Source organism: Pyxicephalus adspersus, chromosome Z (genome assembly GCF_032062135.1).
Source record: "Pyxicephalus adspersus chromosome Z, UCB_Pads_2.0, whole genome shotgun sequence".
NCBI classification, from domain to species: domain Eukaryota; kingdom Metazoa; phylum Chordata; class Amphibia; order Anura; family Pyxicephalidae; genus Pyxicephalus; species Pyxicephalus adspersus.
In genome coordinates, this window is record NC_092871.1 from 12550379 (window position 1) to 12560252 (window position 9874).

The following is a 9874-nucleotide window of genomic DNA, read 5'->3' on the forward strand; positions in this document are numbered from 1 at the left end:
TCTCAACTCTACCTAACCATAAGAGGGAGGGTGGGTGGGAAACTTTTTCTTTCCAAAAGAGGGCCTCTCACTATCATCCAGCCCTTTTTAACGTCTCCCATTCCTAATCTCCTCCTACCCCACGCTGTATACTAGCCCAGCCCCTTCTAGCCACACTACCTTTTTCTTAACCCCTTACAAGCTCTGGGCTAGGCCTAGCACCCGGTCATGTGGCCCTGCGCCTAATTCTTACGGCTATGGGCCTCTCTTGCGTATGCGCACATGAGAGTTCATTTATTCCTAGCAGCCAGCTATGCTGGGATCGCTGCACAGGCAATGCTTACTGTACATTGTAGACAGGCAGGTAAGTTTGTTTTATTGCGAAAAAGATGTTGCAGGTCCCTTCTGCAATAAAGAACCCACCTGCATGCAGTTTTCTCATTTTAAAGTTTTCTTCTGCTTTAAACCCTGTAAGCTCTTCGGGGCAGGGTCCTCTCCTCCTCCTGTGTCACTGTCTGTATTTGTCTGTCATTTGCAACCTCTATTTAATGTACAGCGCTGCGTAATATGTTTGCACTATATAAATCCTGTTTATGAATAATTATATTCAGAATTTTTGTTATACCAGCATTCCTCTGCCTTTTGGTCTTCCATAGTCATCCTTTTTTACCTCGCTCTTGTGGCGCCATTGTTGTTTCCAAGATGGTATCACCTTCTGCACATTTTTAGGTTTTAAATCCAAAAGGAAATAATAAGCTCTGTCTGTTTTTTCTTCCTGGAGACACAACAGAAAGTCTCAAATCAAAGTGAAGGGAACTCGTGTTGGTTCTGAGAGACATGTTCCATTGGATTCCTCTCTAATCTTGCCCTGGTGACAACTGTTGACAAAATTTTTCATCACTTTCTGTTCCTGTAGCCACCAGAACCATTAGCAAGTAAACTTCCCCAGTGGGAATATAAATGGCAAAACAGTTTAATCACTTCTCTACTAAAATAAGAAAAAAAATGCCTAACATACATTTTAACATCTTTTCTAATTGTATCTTTTTTATCCATAAATACATTTTGGGGTGGGTTACATTTTAAATTATGGATATGTTCATTTTAATTCTTTACCTGTCCACCTGGGGTATTTGGGCCTCCAAACTCAGCTTTGTGTGTTGCAGCTCCTCCTTTTATATTCTCCATAATTTCAAATAAATAATCTAGCAAAAAGTGTGTGTGTGCTTACCTTTTTTGCAATGCTTGGTCCCAGGTTCCATTCTCCGCCAGAGAATGGATTTCCTCCGGGTACTCCAGTTTCCTCCTAAATTCCAAAAACATGCAGTTAGGATAATTGGCTTCCCCCCAAAATTGACCTAACACTGTATTAAAGATTAACATACCTAAAGACAATAATTTATGACTATGGTAGGGACATTGTGATCCACTCTGAAGAACAGCTAGTGACATGACTATCGGATTTTGTAAAGTGCTGCATAATATGTTGGCGTTATATAAATACAGTGTAATAATATTAATAATAATAATAATAATAACCCCTTATAATAGGCACTGTGCACACATCTAACCAATAGGACCCCCAAGAAGCTGTCATGTGTTTTAATGCCCCAGCATCTACCAATGCACCACATTCATGCACTGCACTAATGACGTCCCCTGAGAAATGGGCATACCTCGTTTTGAACCCTTGCACCCAAACAAGGTTCAAGCCCCCGTTCTCTTTGGGAAATAAGACCAAAGTGGGAGGCCCTATGTGCTTTGTTTTTGCCCCTATTTTTTCATTGCATGGGGTGTTTAGGTTTTTAAGTGTGCACACCTAAAAAACAAAAAAAGATGGGGAACAAAACAGTGATTTCATACTTGTTCATCAATATAAATATACATCGGGATGCCGTCTGTGCAAACCCCCCCATCCCTGCCATGAATCTCATAAACAGCTGGGAGTGAAAGATCTTGTTTCATTTATTCAAGGAGTGATTGCACCACCCAGGAATTTCTGTCATGTGTGCACACGTGTGTTCGGAACTCAGTGTGTGTATATGTGCTTGTGTAATGTTGAGCATATGTATGTTATGCAATATGTATGTTATGTTGTTAGCGTGTAATTTCAAGTGCATGCATGCTATGTGACAAGAAAGAAGGGGTTAACACAGGCGCTCTGCACGGGTGATTGTGAAGTTATTTTCAGTTGTGTACCGAGAAATTGATTGGCTACCATCATTCCAACAATTGGCAACTGTTAGTCAATGGTGCATCAATTTTCCCACGATCTACCACACACAATAGAAGTCTTAGGCTTAATGTAGGAGGATATTTTTTTAATGATCATTATTTTCAGCTATACTGTTTTTTTAATTACTAGTTAGCGTTCATTGAAGACTGCTGCCACTTGGTTAACTAGGCACCAATGATGTCACTGCATTTTGGCAAACAGCTTGAAATGATAATTGAATAGGGGGCTACCTAAGAGCGGCCATTGCATTTTCACAACACTTAACCATGCGGTGCTAGTCCTCCATTGAAGAAGAAGGGCCTCAATATCCCTGAGCCTCCTGGTATGCAATGGTTCTAACAGGGACAAGACTAAAACCAGGCAGACCCCGATACTTAAGAACCAGCCAAATGCAATACACTAAGTACATGGTGAAGACTCTTTAAAAGAGAGGAACCATAGGAAGACCTCAAAACCTCTCCACCAACATAAAGATAGGCCCCTGAAAGAATCGGCAACGTCTGTCACTGGGTGAAAACAACTTAATTAACAAATAATAAATAAGTGCAAGGTTTACATGGTTGGCATTTTGCCCCTATGCTGAGCAGAAGACCTGCCCTATGGATGGGTAGTGTATAAAAATATGTGCCACGACCTTGTGATATCAACATGGCTGATGAGATGAATGCAGATCTACTAGACTTTGCTACTGTATTTCCATGGGTTACATTCAAAATATGAGGATTGTTGTGCTTTTATGTGGCAATAAGTAAGAAGGAATAATGAGAGTGCTTATGGTAATGTGGGTGAAAAAAGCCCCGGACATGATCATCACCAACCACAATGGAGCTCCCCCAAAACAGAAAGTGTCTTCAAGTGATATGTTCTTTTTAAAACTCAAACATAAGAATTTATTTTTTATTTTGGGGAAGTGGGTGAAGCCTTGTAAATCAGTTATTTAGACCCCTGCACTGATTGTAAATCTAGGACTGTCTTATAGAACAGATTCAATACGATCGCCATTCATCCCAAATTGCACATTGCTGTTTCTGACGTATTGGCCACCATTGTGCTGCATGGTTATGGCTTTTATTGAGTAGGTCTTGTGATATCCAAGATATACAATACATTTCCTTTCCTAATCCGCCCCATTTAGGTTTTCTTTGTCCTCTCCACCCATTTAAGTAAAAAAGTCGGGCAAATTTACCAACATTTGTACAAGATGTTTTATTTCTCTTTACTGTTTTGTGTAGTACTATGTTTTTCTGGTATTAATAGTTTGTTTATATCACTAATATTTCTAAAGTAGCACTGAACATTTGCTACTAACGTAGCATTGGATGAAAGTGCATTCTCTCCAGCCTTGGAGAGCTTTACTATCAAGCCCACTGTGTGAATATGTGGTTTAGTGTGAACAAGCCATTAAACAGCTGTCACAGGAACAGGTGCAACCATTTCCTCTGTTTTCTGTTCTGGTAGCAGCCGTAAAATTTTGGATATCCCGTCACTTTTTCTCCTGCTGACAATAGCCATCGGGACCAATAAACAGACGCAATCAGCAATAAACACTTGAGCGTAGCTCCAATTCTTACACACTCAAAAAATAAAACTTTGAATATACTTTAAATAGGATTGTTCTAGTAAATAAATATAACGGATAAGAATTCTATAGGTATGGGTACGGTAAGAGTTAATGATCCGGTGGCTTCTAGCAGGGATATGGTTAAACAGAGAAAGTTGCTTGGCAGGGTAGTAATAAGGAACAGCCTGGGGCCTTTTATCTTTTACTGGCGAGAGCACCTGAATTTTATTTTAAACACTCCTGCTGCGTCTTTTATTCCCCCCTCATAGCTTCTTCCTTTTCTTCTCCCATCACACTCACCTTCTTTCATCTGATTCACCCCCCCATCACAGCTTTTCACTTCAATCTGTGATATTTCTCAAGGCTCCGACACATTTTATCTCAGCGGCCATGTTGGATATTCAAATAACACTGCAGGCATTGCAGGTTTATTTAATGAAGAAGTGCCAAAGTCCAGGAATATGTAACAACTACTCAGGAATTCTTTCTTAAAGCTGAAGTTTATTCTGCTTATATTTTGTATTTCTTGGTAACCTTCCCATCAACGTACTAATGTAATGTTTGAAAAAAAGATTTCTTTATATATATATATATATATATATATATATATATATATATATATATATATATACCTTATTTAAGTCTGTCTGTGCTTACCTAAGCAATGCAGGCAGATTAGACAGCTTGGAGGGGCCTGCAGGGTGCTGTACATAGCTTCTAGTTTGAAAGTAAAGACAACAAAGACTGTTGATCCAGGGAACATCCGATCGCTTCACTGGATCAATAAGGAATTTTTCTCCCTGTTGTAGCAAATTGAACCATGCTTTATAGTTTTTTTGCCTTCCTCTAGATTAAATATGCATAACTATGTATGTATGGTATTATCTGGGATATGCTGATTTGTAGTATGTGTATTTTTCTAGTGGTTGAACTTGATGGACTTAAGTCTTTTTTTCAACCTGAGTAGCTTAGTAACTATGTATCTCAGTACCCTTCCTCAGTATGGAGCTCAGGAGCAAGCAATGGAATTTTGCAGTTTAATATCTTTATGGGTATAACGGGACATGGGTGATCCCAGGCCGGATGTATTTGCTTACAGACCCACATGTGACTCGAAAAATTGTGTAATAGTAACTTGGAAGTATTGGCAGTAATGACAGTTTTTTTTAATAAAAAACGGTATTTAAAAAAAAAAAAAAAAACATTAAATATAATGGTAATCTATTAAAAATGTAAGCATTTCCAATCAATACTTGAATGTTGATCAAACCTTGAGTGGAGATGTCCATTTTTTGTTCAATGGCTAGGCAGTAGGGAGCACCAATAGCTGTTTACACAACACGTTGCTGGTTGTCAGTGTAAACTTTACGGAGTGCTCCCCTTTGCTGAAATGCTGGTCAATATCAAGGATATTATTCTTTATTACCATTAACCTTTATTACCAGTGTATGGCCACATTACAGTGTTTATCTTATTTCTGTTATTTTAGACTAGCCTTTCTCAACCTTTTTACCCCTGAGGAACTCTTGACAAAATTCTCATGTCTTAGGCTATGTACACACATGCAATAATTGTTATTGGACAGGATCTTTCACAATCTTTTCCAACGACTAACGACTGCACGATGCATGAATGAGCTCTGTACATACAGCATCATTGTGCTCTATAGACAGGAAGAATGCTCACCCTTACAGTGTTGGCTAGAATACCACCCTTATGGGCAACTAAAAAGTTCATTATAGTCATGCAGCTGCCTCAACCAAGTGGTGACAGCTCCAAACTATGTATGTGAGATTAGTCAATAATAGTTCAGAGAACCCATGGACACCTCTATGGGAACCCAGGTTGAGACTGGCTGGTCTGAGATGTTGGGACTAAATGGAGAAAACTCTGTGTAAGCTCTTAGAAGTGACTTGGAGCCCTCAGAGTAGCACTGGATGCCTTAGTGGTCAAGTGGCAACCTTGGCAGCCTTGCACTGTCACATAGGAGGAAGGGGAGTCACTTGTTCCCAATACCAAGAAGTATTGAATATATTTCTTTGCTTGGTGATCTAAAGGCACATTATGAACTAGAAGCTGACCATGCATTGCTGGTAAGGCTGACATTAAAATGCACAGTGCACTGTGGACACCTATTAGCTACAGTATCCAGTAATGCCTAACTGACCTTAAATTGTTACCCCACTTGGCTACATATGGCAAACATCTGGAGCCAATCATCTAATGCCTGTGTGCTCTATCAGGTTATATTATCATCAGTACAGGTTTAAATTACCCATACTACATAGAGATGCATTATCTCAATGCACAGCAAAGTCTTATCTGTATTTCTAAGTTTACATTCTGCACCATGAATCCTGATCATTATCATACCAGGCCTCGCTGCAGAGATGAGTTCCATCCTGAGTTTGTATTTTATCTGTTCTTCTCATCTTTCTCCGTTTTGGTCCATTTAGTCCTGATTGAATCACCAGGTCCTTCATGAGGGTCTAGTGAGTAAAGGATTCATTACAGCACAAGAACAAAGAAATGATTCAGTAAAGGAACCCGTGCAATAGGTTTTTTGGGATACTGTTGCTTTTATTAAGGGATGGGGTGGTATACCATTGTGGGTGCCATGTGGACTCATCAGGTTGCAGCCATAGCAAAGTCCCCTGCTTAGCTGTCAGCTATAAGCTCTGAGTGCATTACAGATCCCGCTATTCTGTTTTATGGAGAGGGGAAGGGGTGTGGGAGGCATCCCGCTGCCTTCTCCCTAATAGTAAGAAATAGGAGTCCTATTGACTGGTCATTTAGTGATCACTAAAGCACAGGGATCACTGTAGTACATTTGGGAAAAGCTTTACTAACACTATATTTTCACGTCTCTAGAAAAAGAAATCTAGCATCTGTACAAAACTTTACAATGTGCAGGCTCAAATGGATGCTCTCCAGGTGTATCAAAAAAGAAGGGAGAAAGTCTCACAATATGTTTTCTTGCCTGCTATAAAGAAAGAATATTTGCTCAATGTGTGTGGAAGCAGCAATCTCTTTGCAGAGATCCAACATACCCCTCTGAAAGACCATGAGCTTTGCTAATTGCAGAGGGTTTTGTCAGACCTTAGCTTCTACAAAGAGAGTAGGAGGCCCTTTATATAGAAAGATAGCAAGAGACAGGCTTTTGTACTCAGGCTGTTGTTCCTTTCCAAAGAAAAAGTACTGTTAGCTTTTGACATCAGAAGGTATTTCCTGAATTCTCCCTGATCTTTGTGCACAATCAAGAACTGCGCTACACACATGTTGCAAACATCCCCAAAAAGCTAACCCAGGGCACATACCTAAAGTCCCTACAAATAATAGGTCACTGTCCTTTGAAGTGATCCGAACAAACAAGGGCTGTGTCACCCTCCGTCCTCCTCTATAGGACATCAGAGGGCTTAGCTGACCATCATGTAATGATTTGGCATGATGGTTCACTTAGCAGCAATGGGGGACAGCTGTACAGATGCCAGATTTTGACCAGAGACTTCACAAATGTTCATTGCAGGCGTCAAAAATCTAAGGTCTGTGATCAACAGCTGTTTCTATCCATTGAGTCAAAGCAAAATAACAATATCCTGCAAATTCAAGTCCAACCTCTACATTTTCTTGCAGGCAAAAGAAGGTGTTCTAATGTGCCAGGGCAGCAACTGGCAGAGGTGCCATTAGTCCCTCACACATAACATCCATGCACATTGATTAAAATAGGGAACATTTTTGCATAGTTAGAACACACTTTGTACTGAAGAATTTGCAGATGACCTCCATGGAGTCATTTAGAAAGCAGTCATTTTGGCCTTAGTACGTGCTGGAGGTGCCAGACGGGGACAGAGAATTATCCCTGGCACATAATGCATGGTGGCATACAGTGCCAGGCTGAGGTTTTCTAAGGTTTTGAAATCCATGTACAATCCCTAATACTCCAGGTTCAGAGAGAACCAACCATTACACACAAAGCAGCTCCATGTAATAACAGTCCTTTATTATTATATCTGATATATGTGAATGTTTGCACTGCTATGATTGAACAGTGAATGTTTCCAGGCCAAATACAAAACCTGTTAATGATTTCTTACAACTTCAATTTGGTGGATGGTGTTGCTGTGATCTAATTCAGTATGGGGGTTAATGGGTGCACTTACCAGCACTCCTCATGAATGGGTCTTTATTGCATGCTAGTAAACCCAGACCTACTTTGATAACTGAGTGTGTAATATCCATGTACAAAATTATGTAGCCAATAACAGAATTTAACATTTTTCCATTAGTTCTGCAAAAATATGATTTTTGCACTGCACTTTGCTCCATTTAAAGCAATGTATAGCTTTTTTATGGATGTTTCTGCGGCTATATTTGCAAAATACATACACAGACAATGCTTCCTACTTAGTGATGTAGCACAGTGGTTGTACTTTACCATTTCTCTCTCTCTCAGTGGAAAACTACAAATTAGGTCTGATCCACTGCAAAACATTGCACTTTCAATGTAGCTATAAGAAGAAGCTTTGAGCAATGAGCAGTTTGTGCATCTCCGGTTAGTTGGGGTGACACTGCAATTTAAGAGGAATTCTTCCCACTGATCATCATGCTAATGTACTGTGAGCTGTGGTAAAGAGATCCCTAAAGACTTTCAACGTATTTCAAGGGTTCCCCATGTTTAAAAGATGGGGAACAGTTGCTCTAATTGATGATCAAGAAGCCAGGTTGCTATGACAATCAGATGGACACTAGAGGGAGACTCTATAAATCTACGGTATATGTTTAATAAAATAGGAGAAATATGGTACAACAAAAACATATAATGGTAAAATAAAGTAAAAAAACCTTTACAATAAACCAGTGTACCTGGCCCAGCAGAGCTAAATCACATGCTTCATGACCGGCTCTCCTAAAAACAAGGGAGGGAATGTACTTGTTGTAGCTGTAAGTGTATTTCCACACCAGAATATAGATCTTCATTCCTCCGTTGGATCAATGTAGCGGTGCAGGCACATTAAATTCCTGTGTGTGTTTTTGTACTCATTTTGCTTAATGTTTTCAATAAATTTCAAGGTTGGCCCGCCACTTTGTCTAAGTTTTTAATTTTGTCCCTCTGTGTATTTGAGTTTGACACCCCTGCTCTACACTGTCACTTTCCCCGAATTGTTACAATGTTGCTTTTTATTTTGTGTAACAGGATACACATGAATACAGTATGATTTTCTAGGATTGTTGTTCCTCCCCAGAGCAGGATGTTACCTGCCCCCCAACAGGTCCACCATGCCCATTGTCTGCAGAGGGGCAACATGCTGCAGGAAACAGCCAGTAAAAATGTCAGGAAGTTCTGCAACAAGAAGTGTGAGAGGACTGGAAATGAGGACAGTGAGAGAGTTAAGGAGAATAGAGGGGAGGGGAGGCAGACAAGTGAATGCCAGGCAAGGTGGGGGAGGAGGGATGCAGGAGGAGGAGAGACACTCATAGAAAGAAGAAAGTTGAGTTCCTGTCTGTCCCCAGGGAGAGCAACTTAGACATGTCACCCTCCTAAGAGCACCTGGGCCAGGACTGTGTGGAGTGGGACACAAGGTAAGTGGATAGGGGTTTGGTGGAGGTGGATAAGGTGCAGAGCAGGGACTGAACAATTAGAAGACAATAGGAAGAAGCAAGGGAATGAGAGAACAAGGAAAGTGGAGAGAGGGGAGCTGCTTGCATGACAGACAGGTGTTTGCATACATGGGAGGAGAGAGACTGCACTGCATGGTATTTGCAAAAGACGCTTTGTGGGTTTTCTGCTTTCTCTGACATGCCCCTACTTGTAAATCCCAGTGAGAAAGTTCTATATAATGTCATTTACCACCTAGAACCCAATACACTTGTATCCAAAAACTTGGGAATTCTGCTATATAACAGTTATGATTTTTTTTTATTATTATCCTTGATTATTTGAACACATTTCAGTGTTGTATATAAAATTTGTATTGTATGTGTTGTTATTATTTTGTTTTTTGTATTATTTTGTTATTATTATGTATCCTTGATTTGGGTTTATTACAGTGTTGTGCATTCAGTAACAAAAGTTTGATAGTGATAATTCTAAACAACAG

General features: G+C 40.0%; 1 protein-coding gene and 1 long non-coding RNA gene across 2 annotated transcripts in view; one reads left to right on the forward strand and one right to left on the reverse strand.

Moving 5' to 3' along the window:
• LOC140343606 (uncharacterized) overlaps positions 1-4164 on the reverse strand; it is a 7845-nt gene extending 3681 nt beyond the window's left edge. Inside the window, exons 1-3 of the long non-coding RNA XR_011923380.1 lie at positions 4077-4164; positions 1211-1285; positions 605-857 (exon numbers count right to left, since the gene is read on the reverse strand). This is a non-coding gene — a long non-coding RNA (uncharacterized lncRNA). The remainder of the gene's footprint in view (positions 1-604; positions 858-1210; positions 1286-4076) is intronic.
• DDR1 (discoidin domain receptor tyrosine kinase 1) overlaps positions 1-9874 on the forward strand; it is a 47478-nt gene that overhangs the window by 14373 nt on the left and 23231 nt on the right. The window lies entirely within an intron of this gene.